Source organism: Crotalus tigris, unplaced genomic scaffold (assembly GCF_016545835.1).
Source record: "Crotalus tigris isolate CLP2741 ecotype Arizona unplaced genomic scaffold, ASM1654583v1 scf7180000024131.857555, whole genome shotgun sequence".
Classification (NCBI taxonomy): domain Eukaryota; kingdom Metazoa; phylum Chordata; class Lepidosauria; order Squamata; family Viperidae; genus Crotalus; species Crotalus tigris.
The window spans coordinates 701,958-723,038 of record NW_024100405.1 but is presented as its reverse complement, the minus strand read 5'-3'; the positions used below and the strand labels follow the sequence as shown (position 1 = coordinate 723,038).

At 37.2% G+C, this 21,081-nt stretch overlaps 1 long non-coding RNA gene across 2 annotated transcripts; it reads right to left on the bottom strand.

The window, feature by feature from the left end:
• Window positions 1-7,915: 7,915 nt before the first annotated feature.
• On the bottom strand, window positions 7,916-20,989 carry LOC120298780. 2 transcript variants are annotated; one of them, XR_005554214.1, is made up of 3 exons: window positions 20,569-20,989; window positions 10,047-10,109; window positions 7,916-8,107 (listed from the first exon to the last, which is right to left on the bottom strand). It is a non-coding gene; the product is annotated as an uncharacterized LOC120298780 (long non-coding RNA). The 2 variants fall into 2 exon arrangements; XR_005554215.1 differs by having other exon boundaries at window positions 20,577-20,989.
• Between the last annotated feature and the right edge of the window lie 92 nt (window positions 20,990-21,081).

Below are 21,081 nucleotides of genomic sequence, written 5' to 3'. Positions count from 1 at the left end.
GATGAATCCAGGCAGAAATTAGATACTCACCTCTATGAAAGCTTTAATTTGAATTTCTGCCCTTAGCGGGCCACAAAATGATGATGATGATGATTAATTATGCATCTTTAACAAGGTGCAGCCCAGGACAAATTCAGTATAAAACAAAACTGTAACTCAATTACAAATCAATCCAATGTTAACTCAGAATATTTAAAACAATGCAAGAACAATGCATTTAGAACAGTGCCTACGGATAAGACCAAATCTATTTACATCCATAATCACTTAAAAACAAGTGATAACATTGAACTGCCAGCTAAACAGGAATAGTGTTAAATACCAAAACTTTAGGGTAACCCACCAATCAAATAACTCAGTCTTTAAAACCCTATTATGGTATAGCAATTGTATTTTTCTACAAATATGTCATTTAATACTTTGCTGCAGAATAATAACAGTAACTTTATGTAATTAAAAGTAAATTCAAATGTAAATGAGGTTCCAGGCAGTTAATTTTAACAAGCCCACGCCACAATTTTTGGGGATGTTGCCTCTAGTAGGTCATTGAAAAGGTATCCTATATTAATCTAATGTTTTATTTTAATGAATAGTGTTTACTTTTAAATAAACAGGTAGGGTTAGATTGTGCTAGCCTGAAATAACCAAAAAGATTAATAGTAAACATCATGGTGACCATTTACTTTTTACCAGCCTGATAAAAGAGTGAGCCACATGGTTACTTTGCAAAGGATATTTGGGAGAACCTTCATAACATAATTTGTGCTTTTAACCTAAATATTTCAAATACTTTTTATGCAATGTTTTAGTAATATACACATGCCTGTTTACACTGACGTAAGTTGCACAATTTATGCAGAAACTTTCCCTTAATACAACTTTAGCTAGACATATCTACATAAACCTTGTTTTTTAAAGTAACAAGAACCATTTGTGGTAATAGGTTTTTCTGAAATTTAATACTGGGCTGATAAGAGAGTATTGTCTAGTCATGATGTTACGAATTTGAGAACTCCAAAGCATTTTGAAACTCCACATTTTTAAAAGAACAAACCGGTTGAATATTGCTAGAATTGACTGCTTTCATATTTCAGCTGAAGATTCTGCTGCTTTACTTCTGTTTCTCCTGTTTTTGTCCTAGGAAAGCCATCTATTCAATGATGCTGGAATCACCTTGTGATTAAAAACTGAAGCAATATATAATAGGGAGAGAAAAAGACGGACGTTGGTCACATCCTAGGGGATTTCTTTTAGGGACATAAGAATATGCTCAAACCATTCTTGCCTCAAATCTTTCATACATTTATTTGTTTATTAAATTTAGAACTCCATGGTACTCTGGATAGCAGACATTAAATATAGTAAGAACAATAAAAACAAGAATAGAACTACATAAAGACTGTATTCACACAGTAGTTTTGCAGTGGTTGTTAAAAATCTAGCAATTGTATTCAGACAACATGTTTAGCTTAGTATCACCTTGGTTTATTTTTCCCATGGCTTAGCATATTTGGTCCCCCAAATTTGGTCCTGTTGCATTTGTTGATAGAAATAGAAAAATATATATTTAAAGCAAAGCAATGGAGATACAAATCACTGTAAACAGACTATTGCAAATATCCCAAGACAGCCAAGATTTCAGTCCAAGTTGACAACTATAAATTTGTAAGGATAGAAGTTAGACATTCTACAGAATATTTTTTGTACAAGTAGCATTCTACAAACCCAGAGAAATAAGTTGATTTAGTGGAAATGGTGTGTGACTCAGACATTGTATTGTATCTATTTTCATCTTTGGAAGGTTCTCTTCAAGAATTAAAATGGAGAAGATGCAGGATGTGGCCAGTGATGGTGCCAAACATTGGTACCATACAGGGAGCAATGACTTCAAACTTTTTTCCATAATTAAATTAAGCATTCAGACCAAGGCAGCACAGCCTCACACAGGATGGCCAAATGTCCTTGACTAGGAGGTTCAAAAAAAAATTCCATATCTGAATTAATGCTAAGAAAATAATCTACTTTGTCTCCTGCACTTTCTTGGAGACCTAGGTACACCATGGTGCAGATGGCTTGGGCGCAAACACTGAGTTTGTTTGGGTGCAAACATTGAAATTGGTTTAATTTCATTTCAGTTAACTTTTCCTAAAGTTAATTGACTGGATCAACTGAACCATTTGTGGTGTTTCCACAAATTCTCAATGCTTCTGTTGAATCAAGTAAACATTATGTGGACACAGATGTCATGTGGGAAATCTCTTTTGCATTCCAGAAGTGGAATAAAGAAAGAATCTCAGCTTCCTTGTTACAGTCCACTTGGGAGAAGTTGGGGCTGGTCCCTTAAGTACCACATCTTAGTATTGCATGACACTAACTAGTATAAAAACAAGAGACTTGGCGTAGTGTGAATAAGATGTGGTATTAGGAGTGGGGAGACTCAGGTTCAAATCTAGTCTCTATGAGTGAGTTTGGGCCTATCATTTACTCTAAGCCTAATCTATCTCACATGATTGCTGTTATGAAGAGATTTCCAGGAAACCTCATCTGAGCTTCTGGATGAAAAGCAGGATATTATTTATCTACATTCATTCATATCCAGCCTTCGTTTTTACAAAAACTCAAGGCAGCAAACATATCCAACACACCTTCCTCCTCTTATTTTCTCCACAACTATCTTGTGAGGTGGTTGGGCTAAGATTAACTGGCCTAAAGTTACCCAGCTGGCTTTCATGGCTGAGGCGGGACTAGAACTCATAGTCTCCCAATTCCTAGCCTAGTGCCTTAACCACTAGACTAGACAAACTAGAAATATACTCAAAATTACTTTTTATTTTCTAGGATTAGTCCATATAGATTGACATAATCATTGGTCAATGAAGGAGTGCTGTAGCTCACATGACTAGGACGCTGAGCTGGTCATGACCCAGTAATTGCTGCATGGAATGAACTCCTGTCACTTGCTCCAGCTCCTGCTGACCCAGCAGTTCGAAAGTGAATGGCTGTGAGTAGATAGATGGGTACCATTTTGGTGGGCAGCTTAATGGGGACAAAAAGGAGCCCCCAACTGGGCATCCTCTGGGCAAAGGTGATATCACCAGTTGATCCTTTCACCAAGAGCTTCAATGATTCCAACATAGAAGTAAAGTATAGTATCACTGGTCAATCATTATCTTATTATCTTTGTCTCTTGGGATTTCCTTGTGTGACATATTTAATACAAATTGTAAAATTTGCCCTTGTTCAGAATGCAGCTCTCTTAAGTAATCCATTTAAGTGAATAGATGCACATCATAATTCCTGACTCAGATGTTTATTATTGAATATTAATAAATATTACTAATTTCTTAAATTTAATACATCTACCCACTCCACTGGATTCTCAGCAGTTTATAAAATATTAGATTACAACAATTAAAAACAAACAAAAGAAAGATAGCCCAGAATAAAAACAACCATTAAAACAAAGCACAATTGCTCCAAAAACAACCATATTAATCCCAGAATTGAGAACAAAGCCAGGTTTTAAGGGCTTTTTGGAATCCCAGGAGAGAGGACACCACATGCATCTCTGGGATGCTGTTCTAGAAAGTGGGGGCTGCAACAGAGAAGACACTCCGTAGGTCTTTCAAAATGACAGCCTTGAATAGACAAGACCCAGAATGCACCCACTCTACCTGAATGTATTGGGCTGGCAGAAACAATGGGAGAAAATGGCACCTCGAGTATAATGGGTCCTATGCCATGAATGATGTTAAACATCCAGCTCTTTAAATTGTACCTGGAAGCCAGCTAGGAAAATAAAGACAATATCATGTAAATACAGCAAAATCAGAAAACTCTGTTCCATATTTATTTTGCCAGTTTACTGGAAAAAAAATATTAGTGAGTACTGTAGCACATAGAGGAGAAAAACATATTGCTTTGCAGTTTTATAAACAGTTTTATAGACAATGACCGTGCTTCTCCTCACATAGGAAATGCCATATGTAGCATAAAGCAGAGTCAGGGCACCTTAATCTCCAAAAATGGTGGAAAGACAGATAGATTAAATCTGCCTTAATTCAATGGTCTCAGGCAGGGCAGATATTTTAATCCAGTCACTGCTGGCAAATGCAAATGAAGTAATTGGAAATTGAATGAGTTTGGTAATCATGCATCCTAACACCAGCAAATTGTTGGGGCAAGAAATGACAGCTATGTCATATTTATTTACCAGTAGGCTTAGAAGATCTAACACTTACATTGCCCAATAACAGCAAAAATGGTAATACTACAGGTTAGAAACACTGCTGCTTTTAAAGGCAATATGTATCCCTGTTGAGTAGTTATGCAAATCACATTAATGTGCAAATGAGATTAACAGTTCAAGGCTACGTATAAGCTCAAAGATAAGTCCAGTTATGTTAGAGGGTTCCAAAATTCAGAGCTGCACACATCTTTAAAGGATAAAATTGGCAGAATTCCTAACCTATCTATCAATTTTCTTTTCTTACCTAGGAGCCCTCAGGAGAAGATAGGTTCCTAAAACCCACAAAAGTTTAAGCTTTGCTCTGGATGCACACATACATTACTTAAAAAGAGAAAGAAAAGGCATCCATTCCTAGCCCTATGAAGCTGAAATGATGAAGTGTTGTAACATCATAACTCCATCTTTTCTGTTATCCACAAGTGTGCAAGGGACAAAGTTGTTATTGCAATGTCACAATGCAAGTTTTATTGTGTGCCTCCTCCTTCCTCCTCCCCACTACTGGAGATCCCTATGCCAGTAAGGAAGAATGAGGTATACATAATGTACTAAATTCTAAACCCAGGTTAACACAATTCCTATATCTTATAACAGGCTGAGGCAAGCCATATGGAACTGTCCAGGGCTAGTTTATCTTAACTGTGCCTAATGTTCTGCACATATACAGCCAATACGTTCAGTAGGGCAGACCCATATGGTAGATGAAGTGGACATAGGCTTATCTTGCTGCGCAGTTCTGTATGTATGCGGTTCTTGTACCTTTGTGACACATCCCTCTTTGTTCTAACCACAGTTCATTGAATACGTCACAAGAGCTGAGTCGACACATAACATTAAGCCATAAATCACAAAATAGCTACATTCTCAAATTCTGTGAAACAAAAATCAGGGAATCCACACAATGGCTTAGTATGATACTTGAACCTAGCACAAATCGGTCAGCTTCCTAGGAGCAACTGAGCAGATGTTGTCAAGGTCAACAATAAATACAGTGTCTCATTTGGAGATCTTAATACCGCATTATTTCCTTGGATCTCCTCTCTGCCCTTGTCACTGTGAAGTAAACTTTGCTGAGACGACACAGTAAAATCAATAATCTTTGTGCTTACAACTGTGTTGTCTCTCTGAATGTGCTGGCAGCTAGAGTTCCACACCATGTTACCTCATGGAAATGATGGCAGACCATACTCTGTCTTGTTTTCCACTTCAGGTTTCTTTGCTGATGATAACCTTCTTAGAATAGAGTCACTTGTGCATCAGCACTTGATTTTTGTTTTTGCTCAGTTGAGAAGATAGAGCTAATCTGTATATTACCAGAAAAGTTCAATGCTTCTCTGGGTCAAAAGGCTAATCTCTGGTTGAAAAAAAACCCTATTTAGATATGGTCACAGTCATTATGTTCTAGGCAATTTTCAGAGACTCACCTTTTCTACTTCAGTGGCTTGCACCTGAAACATGAAGACAAAACTGTTGTATTTGCATATTTAAATATTCTTCATGCTGTAGTTATTAGCCATCTTTGGCAAATTTAAGAGTATTGTGCTGATGTTCCAGCATTAAAGAATTCTAAAAAATGGTTAAGACCTTAATCAGAGCTAAAGCAAAACAGTATTAAACAACGTAGAGCAAGATGAAAGATCAAAGAAAACAGTAGGTGATTATATAAATCAGCTAAGCTAAAACAATGTTAGAAATCACATGACTTGAAAAGCTTTCCATAACATTTTAAAATGATCATCAAAAATAACATTTTAAGCAAGCATTGACCAGACATCTCTGGGAAGATCAGTTCATGGCTGGAATGCCACTGTGAAAAATCTTTAATTCGTATTCACCCATTCGGTCTGTCTTGGTGAAGTTACTGAAAAAAAAACATTGCATGTAGGATGAATCAGTACTTCAACTCCCAAGAAGTAAATGATTTTCATCCCAACCTAGTTATTTGGGCAGATATCTACAGCCAACTAGACTGAATGAAGATGATGACAAAGCACTTACATAATTCATCCTGACATTTTGGAAGACTACTTATCAGACAAGGCAATTGTTTACAGGCTGGATTACTGCAATGCACACTATTTGGGCTATACTTGAAAGCTATTATTTTTGCTTTCTGCACATAGTGCAGAAATGTAACTGCAAGGCTGGTCAGTGGGACAGATAAATAAGATCAAGTAGCAGTAATCTTGAAAACACTTGGACTAGTGATTGCTTCTGAGCAGCCTGGATCAATCCTTGTATTAGTGCAGACTGTCTTACATCAGGGGTAGGCAACCTTGGCTCTTTTATGACTCGTGGACTTCAACTCCCAGAATTCCTGAGCCAGCCAATCTAGGTTGAAATCAGTGAGGGAGCTTCTGTTCTTCATCCCAAGCAGAAAGTCTTGTCAAACTTTTTTTGTTCTTTTTTAAAAAATATATTTATTACGTTTTATCAATGGAATAAAATATAAAACAAAAAAACCCAGAAAAACATACATCCAACAATAACAACAATAACAAAAATGTGTACAAAAAAGGGGAGAAAAAATGATCTGAACATCCAACATTAAACATAAAAAAACCCCACCCTGCCTGGATGCTGGAAAAAAAAAACCCTGATGACTTCTCCTCCCCTTACATAATGGGTCTGCAAATAGTTATAAACTTTCTTATCCTTATTTAACAAGAAAATATATAGACAAATATTTCAGGTGAGCAATTCTCTATCTAATAATCGAAACACTTCCAACATCTAATATGAAAGAAAAAAATTAAAAAAAACAACAGTCAGCAGGTTAGCCCCAATATTACACTACTCTTCAAATCCCTCTGTTAACCATCTGTTGTTGTATTTAACACATATAAAGTCCACAAACAGTTTCCAGTCTTTTATAAAGCTGTCTAGTCTATTATCCCTAATCAAGACAGTTAATTTCACCATTTCAGAGAACTTTTTTTGGTCTTGAATTTGGCTTTTTCAGGCCTCTTTAGATTCCCTCTTCTATAATTCAGTTCCCTCAGTTGCTTGTGGACTTCACTTGTATACATTATTGTAACGTGCCCTTCAATCCCTTTATCTGCTTAAAAGAAGTAAAAGAGTTTTCTTTTATTCTGATTTCTAGGTCTCATAATAACTTGTTATTTTCCTTTCTCCTTTCAATTTTAGGCAAGCTGCTTGAACTCTTCCTGATCTTGTTAAGCACCTGAGAAGAACATCTAACAAGAAGGCAAAAATTCCACTCAGACTAGTAAACAGTTTCTTCCTTTCATTCTGGACACAAAGACAGAATTTGTAATTGCATTAAGCCATAATATGAGTAATTTGGTTTTGATTTAGTATATCATGTGACCTGTCAATTGTACTTTACAACAGAATTCATGAGTTAATATAATTTTCTAAACAGCAACATAGTTTGTTTCATGCATGAATAAGGACAATATAGTTTGTTCAACAAATCCTGGTTTTAAAATCCTAGTTTTAGCATTACATATGCATACAGCCTCAATAATATGGCTTCAAGATACTCTCAAGTCTACAACATATAAATAATTTACACAGAAAATATTTAGAGAGGACATAGTTGTAGTAAATAATTATGGTAAAACCTGGCATTTAATGAGAAACCAGGATCAAGACTTGTGAGCAAATAAGTTGTGAAGTGCCAGGAAAATCAGGAGATTCAGGCAGTTCAAATGAGTATAAAGATTTATTGCAAGCTTAAGTTCTCTGCAAGAATATGAACTACTAATGGTCAAAGGAAATTAGCAGGAGTTAAGAAAGGAATTCGAGATAGGCTGGACTTATATATCTTGTAGGCATGCAGGGACTCGTGACTGATGACATGTTTGACTCCTCCCTTGGGCTCAGCCTGGTCATCTCCTACAGAAATATATAACATTTCTAAATATCACCATCTCACTTCTTCTTATGCATATACATGTTAATACATTTGTATTCATGTTCTGTTTGTTTCTAATGCTGCCTTACTTCCAGACCTCTGTTATTTAAAAGTTTTAGCAAACCTGGAGTATGTTTGTCTTATTTATGCAGTTGTTACCCTGTTGGTTTTTGCTGTCTGTAATAATAATAATAATAATAATAATAATAAATAACAACAACAACAACAACAACGATGATGATGATGATGATGTTGGAAGAGACCTTGGAGGTCATCTAGTCCAGCCCCCTGCTCAGGCAGGAAACCCTATACCATTTCAGACAAATGGCTGTCCAGTCTCTTTTCAAAAACTTCCAGTGTTGGAACATTCACAGCTTCTGGAGGTAGGTTGTTCCATTGATTAATTGTTCTATCTATCTATCTATCTATCTATCTATCTATCTATCTATCTATCTATCTATCATGGATGATATCTTTCATTCACTCATCTAAATTTATAATGAGATTGAAGAACTAGGCAGGTGAGAATTTAGCAAATAGATTGCTTGATATATTCTTACTGATCCTAATCTTTTGACATTTTAATAAGTTCAAAACTGAATCTTCAGGATAACCATAACTTTATTAATATTTAATTTAGAAATGCACAGTCCCATATATCAAATACAATACTCTTGTCTATTCATGGCAATACAAGGATTCCACTTCATTTCTTAATAATCTGTATTTCAGAAACACACATATCAGCATACAATGAGGAATCTACTGTGGACTGAAATCAGACATATAAAATGGATCTGGATTATTTTGTAATCTAATGCAGCCTATAAAAATGAAATAAATATTAGGATGTGCAAAGTGACTGCAATTTTCTTGACAAGATATTTCATACCATGAAACCAATATTGTTTATCATATTGTATATCATCACAGGAAAGTCTTATCCCTCTGTTCTACAAGCTAAAAGAAACTATTGCCTTTACTGATTCAACTGCTGGAAAAGATTTAAATATGATACCAAGCAATGCTGTCACATCATTTTTAGAAGCTAGTGGCCATATTATTTCATAAGGAAATTTTGGAGGAGTGCTTTGTAAAAGGCTTTGTTCTGGCAAAGTAACTCTTTGAAACTTGGATGGGCAGGCTAAGTACAGATTCAAACATTAGCTGGCTTCTCAGAAGATATAGTGTGGCCTATTGTACTCTAGCTCAATACAATGTGTGAACTCAGACATTGTGCTTTGTAAACAATTTGAATTTGACATTATCAATGGATAGCTGAACTCTGCTAAGGTAGACCATTATCAACCACTTATGTATCATTGCACAAAAAATTAGATGGAGGTGCCCAGCGTATTTCTAGAAGTTAAGATTGTCTCAGAGACTTGAGGTGTTTTTTTAACCATACTTTAAGAAACCAGAAACATTGAAATATATACTACCTCTGATCAGCTCAAAAATGGTTTAAAAAAAAAGCATTGGTGTTTGCATTGAAAGCTTTGAAAGGTCGATGGAAATTCCATAAAGAATTATGAAACCAAATGATACAGAACAAGTTTGAGGAGATTACATCTAAAGATAATTGCAACCATTTGCTCTCTCTGTAGAAGTTTTTCACATCTGTGTATTTACAGATGCATTTTTCTCTCACATATCTTTCTTCTTTAAGCAACAGCACTGGCAACTTAAAGAGAAAATCAATAGCAAGCTCCTAAAAGAATTATTAATCTAGGTTTTTTTTAAAATTATAATGCTTTGTACAGTATAAAAAGAACCTGAGGATCAAATTAATAGTGTTCTAGTATTTTAGGTAGTACTGATCATTAGAATGAATTCATAACATGGCTATAACTGTTAACTGTTTTATAACTACCGGTAGTTATGGCAATTTATTTGTACACAAGTCTTTCCCAACGTTACCCATTTTTCTTTCAAAATCAGCTGCTGCCATCTGGTGTGCATATGTTGGAGCTACACAATAACCTGAAAGAGAAAAAAAAACCCGCTATTCTTCCACAAAGATATTTAAAGTTCTTTCAATAATAAATAAGAATGTCTTATGTCTAAATTGTGGACATTCATTTCCTTTCTGAAGCAGAAAGAAAGTTTAGAGACAATGGAGCTAATGGATTCAAGTCCCCAAGGTCAGATGGATTATATCCCAGGGTACTGGCTGAATCACTCTTGTGGTGATTGTTGTGCTAATCAATGAACCATTCTTGGAATAACTGAGAAGTTCTAGAGGCATGGGAGAGACCCTGAAGAAGAGATGGATTGGTCAATTTATGGTTTGTGTCTTGTCTGCAGACAGCCAGTATTACTTTAAAAATCACTTTAATGTGATAATTTAGGCAATTGTGTTAAGTCATGCTATGAAACAAACGTGCAAATGCAGTTTCCCTTCCCTTCTCTCTTTACACATACAAACACACACACACACACTTAATAAAGAATCTTTATATATGCATGTATGTAAACAAATGGTTATTAAACCATTCTTTATCACCTGGAATTTCCAGGACCAGCCAATAAGTGACAATTTGGTCTAGTGATTTATTTATTTATTTATTTATTTATGAGACTTATATACCGCTTTAAGTGCAAGCACTCTCTAAGCGGTGTACACCAGTAAGCAATGTATATATATATTTACATTGCCCCCAACAATCTGGGTCCTCAGTTTACCTACCCCGGAAGGATGGAAGGCTGAGTCAACCTTGAGCCGGTGAGATTTGAACTGCTGACCTGCTGAACACAGTCAGCTAAAGTGGCCTGCAGTACTGCACTCTAACTGCTGCGCCACCTGCGCCACCTCGGCTCATTAAGGTACTAGGCTAGAAAGCCAAAGACTGTGAGTTCAAATCCCACCCACTGGCATGAAAGCCAGTTGGGTGCCTTTGGACCTGTCCCTCTCCCTCAGCCCAACTCACTTTACAGGATTGTTGTTGTGGGGAAAATAGGAGTATGAAGATGTGTTGGATATGATTTATTTGTAAAAATAATAAAGGCAGAATATAAATAAGCAAAATAAATAATTAGCTAGGGAAGATGGACATTATGCAGTAGTCCACGCATACTGAGAAGACACCAATTTGAAGAACGGTATTTTATAGATTTATAGTTAAAGTCCCTAAACAAATAGAAAACTTATACCATATGTACGCAAAGAAAGCAAACACATATCCGCTGTAAGCATGGCCAGAAGGGTGATGCAGATTGGAGTGAAGCAAAGTTACTTATATAACTATGGCCTCAACATGTTTTCAGATTGTAAAATTGTCCTTGAAAAACACTCAGAAACTTCCATTGGTATAAAATGTATCAGCACATGCAGTTTTGGACACACCGAGTTTTCCTTGCCTTACACCTCTGGCTACACTGGCTCCCATATGTCTTTTTATTTATTTATTAAATTTATATGCTACCCATCTCACTATCCAAGGTGACTTTTTGGCATGTGTATGTTTTATGTGCAATTCAAGGTGCAGGTAATTACTTTGAAAGCCCAGCATAGAACAGGTTACTAAATATTTTTGCACAAAAAAGAAAAATGTTCTCTCAGAGAATCCTTAATTGTGCTACTGTGACAACAAATCACCATTTGTCTGCATTTTATGATGTCCATGTTAGAATGAGAACTAAGCCTCCCTCAATCCTTTCTTATTACAAAATATACCCAAGTCCTGTGGCTGCTGGGCATCATCAGTTTTCCACGTCTAGCTAAAATCCTCTCTGTCTACTTGCAGTCAGATCTCCAAGGTCCTTTCCTGTCCATAGCCAATTCGCCATGGGAAAATTCATTAGGCCAATTCACCGTGGGACAACTCACCACGGAACAATTTAACAATTTTATTCAATTATTTAATATAATTTAAAAAATATTTTGATTTTTGACATTCATGTTTCATTTTGTCCTTCCTTTTGCATCCTTTCTTTAATTATTCTATTTCACCTTTTCTTTGATATTATGTAACCTTTGTCCCATGTCAAGTTGGCCATGATGAATTGTCCTCTAGTGAGTTGGCCATGGCAAGTTGGCTGCGGTGAATTGGCTCCTACCCTATCATTCTAGTCTATTTTGAAATATTTCCACTAGGTGGCTTTTAAACTTGCTTCTGGGATTATTTGCTGGACTGATGAGAGATTGAGTATGTAGGTCTTAAATTTTGCAGCTGCTAGTCCTATGGATTGGGTAATACAAAAAGTATTGAATGTGGGAGTGTGGAACGTGAGAGCATAAGGCTGGGTCACTTTCTAGAGCAGTGGTGGCGAACCTATGGCACGGGTGCCAGAGGCAGCACTCAGAGCCCTCTCTGTGGGCATGCGCGCCATTGCCCCAGTCTTAGACCTTCAGCTGGGTTTTATAAAACCTTTTTGCTGTAGGTCTCCGCCATGTACAAAAAAAAAGGTTCAATCAATCAGTCAATTTCAACTTCTCGCTGGAAAAAAAAGATCTTGCAAAGTTGGAATTGATTGATTGAACTTTTTAGTCCCATCAAGTCTGCCATTACCACCGCAGCCACGCCCACCTAATGGGCCACACCCACCCAATGGGTCACACCCACCCGGCACCCGACAATGCATAAGAGGATTTTGGGTTACAGTTTGGGCACTCGGTCTCTAAAAGGTTCGCCATCACTGTTCTAGAGCAAGGCTGTTCTATTCCTGCTGGGCGCAGTATGTAGAAGTAGTGTGGTGAAATTACAGCTGATGGTTGATGGTTGAATAGTTGGCTGGTTAAATGATACTCAGATACAGAAAAAGGGGGTGCTGGGAATGAAGATTGATGGGGAAGACAAAAATGTAATCCTTGACTTATGACCATAATTGAGCCCCAGATTTTTGTTGCTAAACAAGGCAATTGAGTTGTGTCTTTTTTTATGACACTTTTGCCACAGTTAAGGGAATCATTGAACTTGTTAAGTGAATCATGAAGTCATTAAGTGAATCTGGCTTCCCCCATTGACTTTGCTTGTTGGAAGCTGGCTGGCAAGGTGACATATGGTGACAATGGGGATGATGAAACGGTCATGCGAAAAACAGTCATAAGTCACTTTTTTTCAGTGCTGTTGTAACTTTGAACGATCACTAAATGAATGGGTTGTTAAGTTGAGGACTACCTGTAGTGCAAATCTGGTGATAGGCTGTTCTTGGGGAATGAAGAAATAGTGCTTGAAATTGATGCCACATTCCAGACCCCAGTGTTCAGCCACTGACGTCAAATGTCTGTATCCTTGCCAGAGGTTGTGAGTTTGGTTAATTAAGTCACAACGTGCTTTCCATTCATTTTGAGGTGGAATTGTAAAACATTGCAGTCTAACACTGCTAAGAAAACTGCACTGAAGCACAGACATTGGGGTGGGGTGGGGAGTGACAAAATGTGTGTCATGTCATCATGCAAATTTTGCTCACTTATAAACTTGCAGGTGATTTTAAGAGACACAAAAATAAGGGCAATATTTATTTACTATTATTTATTTATTAAATTTATATGCCACCCATCTCCCCTTTAAGGCAACTCTGGGCAGCTAATGTATGCTATCACATCATCAAGTGCGTGTAACAATTTTTCCACCATCATGGTTAGTTGTCATTATCTTGCTTGCCATCAAGCGAGGAATCAAACTTACAGGCTTCTTTCACTTTTCTAAGCCTACTCCCCCAAAACTAATATCCCTCCCTTCAGAAAAAATTCAAATTTTTCCTTTTGTTTCACCATCGTCCTAAGCATAAAAAAAGATGTTAGATGCACTGTCTGTCATCTAACAATTGACAGAACTAACAGAAACGTTTGTTAATCTCCTAAACCATTGACTTAGGTTCTGTATTGCCTAACTAGCTCCACCCTGCTGCTCCCGTTTTAGTAAAGGAGCCAAGAACATTAAAATTCTGTTCTCAACATTGCACCTATTGTCACTCTGACTAGCATTAATCACCTCAATGTAGACTTATATCCTAATTTAATCTGGCATTTCATAAGAACAAGGCTATCCTGTTTCAAACCTCTTTTAAGGCACGCACACATTTGCATGGATAGATATTTTAGATCTGAAAATAGGGCACAAAATCAGGTATTGCAAATAAAAGTGAAACTATAGACATGTTTGCATAGCTTGGTTTGCCCACAATAGCCTGGGGCCCCCATTCCAGCTCTGAAGTCAAGCCACATGTGTACAGATTTTGACATATCTGCAAATCCCCTCTTGAAATCCAGCCACTTCTCAATTTTAAGAAAAGGTGAATAGTTCAAGCCAAATGTATAAGATGGTATGTTTCAATTTTCCATTCATAAAAGGAACCTTTCTCCTTCTCCTCCGGCATTTCCAGATAATATTTCCACCAGCATATTTACAAATGAAACATATCCAAGAAGTCAACAAGTATCTCTTGTTCTAAGTCTTTAAACAATTGATATTTAGGAGTAAAATTTTAAACCTTGAGGTGTTATTTAACAACTATTATTAAAAGCTGTTAATAGATATTACTTTCCAGTATTTCTCCAAGGCTTCTGCAGTCACTTGGGATGGCCTTATTAACACCTTATCTCACCTAGCATCCTCCAGAAATCCAGCTCACCCATATAAACCATCCAGACTGTGCCAGATGGGTGGCATCTGCCTTACAATGGGGCAATGAATTCTGTAAGCAGAATCAATATCTTTGTAGCTATATTCCCTTCCTTCCTTCCTTCCTTCCTTCCTTCCTTCCTTCCTTCCTTCCTTCCTTCCTTCCTTTCCTTTCCTTTCCTTTCCTTTCCTTTCCTTTCCTTCTTTCTCTCCCTACTGTCAGTCAATTCTAAGAACCAAACTTATATGATCAATAAAACTCTCTTTTATCTTTTTCTAAATGTTTGGCTTGATTGTAGATTAGAAGTGTTTAATATGGAATATAAATGGAGCAAATCCTCCTCAAAAGAGAGAAAAATATTTCATTATTTGAAAAAAATTAAAACAAGATATAACTTGCCTACCACAGTACCAGAAAAAGGACATGTATATTTGATTTATAATCAAGAAAGAATTTATTGCAGCAGGAACAAATAAAATGGAGAGGGGTTTTATATATAAATGTCCAACTAAAAAGACAACTTGTATTGCCTGATGGGAATTGTGGATTTTTGGGGAAGATGTTAAGAGGTTTGGGAAGATAGACTAATAGGTTTGTCTTGTGAAAACTGGTGTTTGGGATTTGGAATGGAGTGATCACCTCACACCTGAATAGAACTTCTGAAAAAATATTGAAACTATCAAATTATCAAAATTTTCGCAGATTTGAACGACAGTTTAGGACTGGTATATATATGGAAACAGAAAAATGACAATTGAGGGGACATATTCTTCTGAAAGACATAGAGCCTTTTCAAGAACAGACAAATCTTGCTTAAGGAGGGCGTTGGACTAGCCACAGTCCCTTCAAACCATATTACTCTTATAAAAAAGATTAAATCAGGAATGTTCCTGGATCAGATGGATTATCAAGGTCTGACTATAAACATTTTGAGAATAAACTTTTACAATTTGTACAAAACACAGTGAATTCTACCTTACAGGGAAGAAAGATGCCAGAGTTGGAAAGAAGTCAATATAATGCTGATATATCTAAAGAGGAAAAAAATGACTTTAACAAGAAACTGTAGGCCAATATCATTATTGAATAATGATCTTGAATTTATTTATCATTATAGCTAATAGAGTGAAAATAATTTTGAAAGAATTTATTGATGAGGATCAATGTGGACTTCTACCCAAAATATTTTTGAAGAATGATATTAGAAATATGCGAGACAATTTGGAATATTTGGAGCAATGTAATAAAAAACAAGCCACACTGATTTTCTTAAGAGGCATAGATGGCCTTTGACAAATTTTTTTGTTCAAAGTTTTGGAAGGCATGAACTTTGGAGAAAACTTTATAAAATGGATAAGATGAATTTATGTTTCACAGAAAGCACACTTATTTATTAATGGATCTAACAAAGGCTGGTGAGATACAAAAAGGAACAAGACAGGGATGTTCACTGTCTCCTTTCTTGTTTATTTGGTTCTTGAAATATGAACAGATGAATAGCCAAATGAGAAGATTGTGGGAATAAAGATTAAAAAAGAAATGTATAAATTTGGGACTTGTGCAAATGACAGATATTGTTTTTGGAAGATTTTTAATTCATTTATTTACAGTATATCCTGCTTTATTATTTTTCCAAATAATTCAAGGCAGTGAACACCTTCCTCTTCCTATTTCCCCCACAACTACAACCCTGTGATGTGAATTGGGCTGAGTGTGAGTGGCTGGCCTGAGGTCACCCAGCTGGCTCTCATGACTAAAGTAGGAACTCACAGTCTCCTACTTTCGAGTCTGGTGCCTTTCACTAAACCAAACTAGCTCTTCATTGCAACATTAATTGGAAATCTAAAGGAATTTGATGCATTAGTAGATTTTAATACGTCAAAGATGAAGATATTAACAAAAAACATGAAAATATAAGATCAAACAGAATTGATGAATCAAATGGGTTTTAAGATTAAGAAGGAAGTAAAATATTTAGGTATTGTGATGTCAAATACAAATTGTATGTTGTTTTAAAATTAGCTATGTTAAGACACGGAAGGAAGTTAAAAAAGACATGTTAAGATGGGAGAAACTGCAACTGTCATCGCTGTGAAGAATTTCCATGATAAAAACAAATGTCTTACCTAGAATGACATTTTCGCTTCAGATAATCCCTACTTTCACAATTTATTCACCATTTAAACACTGTCAGAAGGATGTATCTAAATTTGCGTGGCAAGGAGAAAAACAACAAGTTTAATATTAAGGTGTAAATAAAATGCAGAAGAAAGAGGAAGATTGGTTCTACCTGATTTTGCATCTTGCTGTATGGTTTAGATAAGACTGGGTGCTGCTGAGAAATAGAGGGGTGTTGGAGTTAGAAGGACATGACCTGACATTTCGATGGCATGGATATTTGGAAGTCAAGACTAATATGAACTTGAAAATCATTGTTAGATATGCCATATTTAGAATATAAAATAGAATAGATACAAATCCAGATTGTGCAAGATAACATCTCTCTGGCTCTCAGCTCAAGAAGTATTTTAGAATGAAGAGAAATAATAGGCCACCTTTGGCAGATTTTAACAAACAAAAGCAGGGTTGCTTTCGTTCGCACTTGGATGGAAGATTACTGACCAATTTGAAAGTGTGGACTAGATTAGGAAGTTTAAAAATTATTCCAGTGGAAAGCAATGACAAACCATTCTTGTTATTTTTAACATACATCCACACAATAGGGCATAGGGAAAATAAGGAATTTTGTGAAACCTTTAAAACATATTTATTATAGAACAAACTTTGTGGATTACAATGTACTTGAAAAACATATGTTGCAGTTCTACACTGTGATCCAAGAATGAATTGGTGTTAGGCTGACATATAGTATCAGTCACCCATCTTACAACCTATTACCCACAAGGATAGTTCTGTCATTTTTATATAGCTATTTATTTATGAAAATTTATATCATTGCCAAACTTACTCTCAGTGATTTACAAGGATAAAAAGCTAATATAAAAATAGTATTATACAGGTAGTCCTCAATTAATGATGGCAATAGGAGCAGAATTTCTGCTGTTCAGTGACATGGTCGTAGACTAGAGCATTATGTCAGGTGACTATGTGACTCATCAAAAGAAATTGAGACACTTCCTGTTGCCATTGTTAAGTGAATCACTGCAGGTTATTAAATAAGTGAAATGAGGATGTTATCTGGTTGTCATTTGTGATTTCCAGCCAGCTTCCCCATTGACATTGTTTGTAGGAAGCTGACAAGGGTGCAAATAGTGATCATATAATTATGGATCGTGCAATGTCATAATTGTGAGCCAGGTGCAATCACATGACCATGGGAATACTGTGACTGACATAAGTAGGAGAAGTGCCCATAGTGGTTATTTACTCAGCACCATTGTTCAAGTGGTTCCTGAGTGAGTGATTGCTAAATGATGACCATTCGTATAGCAAACAATCGCTCTAAGACAGAAGGGTCAAGAATTGAGCTTTCCCTTAACTGACTGTGAGGCATTAATGGGATCTTATATCAAGCAAAATTAGGCGTGCTATATCATGGCTGTAAAAATCCAGAAATTAGTAGACCACAGCAAAGAAATACAGAAATCCTACCTTTGCTGCCAACTAGTGGTTATCCAGATTACTGCAGCACAGAGCTGACTCATACATATACAGCAGCGGTTCTCAACCTATGGGTCGCGACCCCATTTGGGGTCGATTGACCATTTTTCGGGGGTCGCCAAAGGCGATCCGCCATATTCTCCCCTCAGGGGGCGCCGCTGCGCATGCACGCCGTGCATGGGGGCGCCGCCGTGCATGCGCGCCGCGCCGCACATGCGCAGAACGTTTGTGTGACGGGGTCGCCATCACACAAACGTTGAGAACCACTGATATACAGTATATTTATTTATTTATTTATTTATTTATGAGACTTATATACCGCTTTAAGTGCAAGCACTCCCTAAGCGGTGTATACCAGTAAGCAATGTATATATATTTACATTGCCCCCAACAATCTGGGTCCTCATTTTACCTACCTCGGAAGGATGGAAGGCTGAGTCAACCTTGAGCCGGTGAGATTTGAACCGCTGACCTGCTGAACACAGTCAGCTAAAGTGGCCTGCAGTACTGCATTCTAACTGCTGCGCCACCTCAGCTCTCTATATGCTAAATATGTAATTGGCTAGCTTTATACAGTTCACTAAGACATAAATCATTGTTTACAAACCACAGTGGCTCAGTTCACAGAACTAGCTAAACCAACTTTACCTTCCTCCCATTTAGCATAAATACATGCAAACGTCATATATAGTTCAGATGTGTCCATGCAATGTTCTAAATCCAAGCCAGTCAAACTGTAATTTATTATGTGCAAATTCAGCCATTATTTTTATTTGTCACCCATCTCACCACATCTCTGAGGCCTACAACATTAAAAGCAATGAAACCATGAAAAGTAGATATTTCTAATAACAATAAAAACACAAATTATAACTAAAGATGGGGAGGGAGGGAACAGGACATGTGGAATGCGAGATGGTTGGTTGTGCTACGATTATGGCAGTACCATTATGATTGGTGTGCCTTGATTACAGCACTGGAATATATTTGAAGCATGTCTGGGTCGATGGTTAATTATTAACTGTTTAATCTTAACAAGACTGACATTTCACAGTCCAGAACAGGTGCAGCAGAGAATGGATCAAGATAGTGATTAACATTGTAGACTTTACTTAGGAGCAGGATTGGGAGAAGTTGTTAAGAGTTCCTGAACTTTGAAATCTACTACACCACTGGGCAGAGGAGATCAAAGGAGTTCCTTCTGCAAATATTTTATTCAGGTTTAGCAGTGGATTTCAGGTCTGTCCTATCTCACAGAAACAAATGAAAAGCCATTAAACAGATTATCGGTTGTGACAATTTTGTATACGCATGGCTGTGTTTTACTAGAGAAAGGCTAGAAAGTTGCTGAACTATGACTTCATAGAGATACTGGATGAGATGTTGATGTCCTCTCTCAGTGCTTGGAGAACAACAGATTGTTGTTGTAAGATTGAGTGGATTTGGGGTTTTGCAGCCTCCTGTATCTGGTGATTTACCATTTTGGGATAGGGTTGCACTGCTTGAAACAGACTCAGTTCACTATCTAGGGGCCCTTCTGAACTCATGACTCCTGCTCAAAGAGCACATGACAGCCAGGGCCAGCAATGGATGGACATATATTACAGGTAACTGGAAAGTTCTTCAACAAAAATGAAAACCAAGTGCTAAGAAAACTTTACTTAGTCAGTTAAATAAATCTGCAAAAGAAAAGACCAACTAATCAGCAAATGTTTTATTTTAAATGTAAGTATTTACAAAAGCAATAGTTAGGATATTGTAATTGCGAACTTGCAAAAGGGAAAGGGAGTCATTGATTGCAATAGGCGTGCGTACATAGAAAATGAATAGTTAAGTAAATTATGCTCACCATACTTTACATTCCATCTTCAAACCAAAAACAGTCTACTCTAGAGGTAAAGACCCCCTTGAATCAAATTTCAAGTTTCATAGCAATAATATACAATGCCACGTCATCTTTTGGATTTTTTCCCCAACTTTCTTATAGCTCTGGATGCTTTTTTCCATTCTGATACTATTCAAACATTTATCTTTTTTAGATCAGCCAAGATAGACTGCTACGATTATGCTTTAAAGAGTAACAGATTTATTATCTCATACGGCACCCCCCCCCCGGACATTAACTGGGATGATGAAAACTGTCTTACAAAACTCCTAAAACCAGAAAGTTAAACTTTTACCACGAAACTACTGAGTAAGGCGTTGTGACAATGCAGCAAAACCTTTTTTTTAAAAAAAAAAAAAAAGCACACACACGCTCACTTGTGTCTGCCGGTGCAATCCGAAACAGCCTTAGAAATATTTTAAATCCACCGAGTAAATAAAGTCCAAGACTCGGAGGGACCGTTATCCATAAACGTTGGAAACCACAGTTCGAACATATTTGGGTTGCAAAGGATTCGCACGACCCCAAGAGACTGTAGACAGAGCCAACGCTTGGCTGCAGTCTCGGCGTGTTCCGTAGTTTGCAACACGCATACAGTTCCCCTACCCCACCGGCAGACGCTCGCATTTTGCTGAAAAGCGGAGAGGAGACCACCATCCACCGAACGAGAACGCGCGCGCGCGCGCCCGCCCCCGTGCATTATCCTCCGGCCCTGGCGTGCAACGACCCCGCCTTCTCCACCAACCCCACCCACTTCTTCCTCTCTTCCCTCCTCTCTCAAAGCCGACAGAAGCGGGTGGGAGGAGAGGGGAGGGGTTGGCGCCCGGCGGGCCAGACAGACGCGTCGGACGTCCAATGTGCGCGCGCTCTGCCTTCTCGAGA